The sequence below is a fragment of the Apium graveolens genome, chromosome 9, assembly GCF_009905375.1.
Source record: "Apium graveolens cultivar Ventura chromosome 9, ASM990537v1, whole genome shotgun sequence".
Taxonomy (NCBI): domain Eukaryota; kingdom Viridiplantae; phylum Streptophyta; class Magnoliopsida; order Apiales; family Apiaceae; genus Apium; species Apium graveolens.
This window is the reverse complement of record NC_133655.1, coordinates 162,366,631-162,368,138: the sequence shown is the minus strand read 5'-3', so window position 1 is coordinate 162,368,138 and position 1,508 is coordinate 162,366,631. Positions and strand designations below refer to the sequence as shown.

The window sequence follows — 1,508 nt, the reverse complement described above, 5'->3', positions numbered from 1 at the left end:
CTCCATACGTAGCCAGAGAATCGACCTTCATTGATAGCGCTTGGAGCTGGGCTGCAATAGCGGTTGCTGCATCAACTTCCAGAATACCTGCTACCTTGCCTGACGTCATCCTCTGAGTTGGGTTTTGATGCTCATTTGCAGCCATCGTCTCTATAAGATTATACGCCTCAGTATAGCTTTTAGCCCATAAGGCACCTCCAGCTGCTGCATCGAGCATGGGCCGAGATTGGGCCCCCAAACCATTATAAAAACCAGTGATCACCATCCAATCCGGCATTCCATGATGTGGACATTTTCTCAACATTTCCTTGTAGCGTTCCCAAGCCTCGCACATAGATTCTGTAGATTGCTGCGCAAACTGAGTAAGAGCACTCCTCATAGCAGCAGTCTTTGCCATTGGATAAAACTTCACCAGAAACTTTTGTGCAAGATCTTGCCACATAGTGATGGACCCAGCTGGTTCAGAATGTAACCAGTCTTTAGCCTTATCCCTCAGTGAGAATGGGAAAAGCCTCAACTTGATAGCCTCATCAGTCACGCCATTATACTTAAAAGTGCTGCAGATCTTGACAAAATTTCTTATGTGCATGTTGGGGTCTTCAGTTGCCGCTCCTCCAAAAGAAACAGAATTCTGCACCATCTGAATAGTGCCCGGCTTGATTTCAAAGGTGTTAGCTTGAATAGCCGGATGAAGGATGCTTGACTGAATGTCATCAATTTTAGGCCGAGAAAAATCCATAAGAGCTGGATCAGCTTGAACAATACGATCTCCCATGTTTACTGGTTCTTTCTGCTCAGTTCCTGAATCCGAATCCTTAAAATCTAACTTCTCCGGAATATCAAGAACTTCATCTGTCTCCTCAGCTGTATCTAAAGTCCTCTTGCGAGCACGAGAACGAGTTTGCATAAACGCTTGCTAAAGTACCTGAAACACAACCGAAAAGAGTAAGTAACTATTACGTCCTAATCACTGAGTCCTAATGACCAATGATGGTAAGTACATAAACTAAACAAATACGCCGAGTCCCCGGCAGCGACGCCAAAAACTTGTTAGGGCGAAAACACGCGCTAATATTCACGCAAGTATACGCGTTCGCAAGTAATATAGAATACTTTTTAGTTCGTTCCCTCAGAGACTCAGACTAAATTATTGTCTAATTAAACTCACTCACCAATGTATGATTACTTCTCAATGTTAAGATAATAACACTTAAAATTGTTGATCAAATATTAACTATAATTAACTACTTAATTAACCACTTAACTAACACTTCAAATTATCAATAATAAAACACTCATGAGATCATAACTTCATTATTACTTCCTTCTATAGCCATTGTTATTACCTTTAGCATGTGACAGTGATGATATTAATCGAATAACACGAAACTGATAAAAGCCAACTTTCATTGTACTAATACCATTCTACCAAGCATCCACAATTAAGATAGAAGTTGAATAGTCATCAATTATGTTGAGTTCCTATATGTCTATAGAAATTGACAACA

The 1,508-nt window shown here is 40.4% G+C and overlaps 1 non-coding gene across 1 annotated transcript; it reads left to right on the top strand.

Annotated features, from left to right (window-relative positions):
• The first annotated feature begins 275 nt into the window (after nucleotides 1-275).
• On the top strand, nucleotides 276-382 carry LOC141687785 (small nucleolar RNA R71). The gene has a single exon (XR_012561268.1). It is a non-coding gene; the product is annotated as a small nucleolar RNA R71 (small nucleolar RNA).
• Nucleotides 383-1,508: the final 1,126 nt, after the last annotated feature.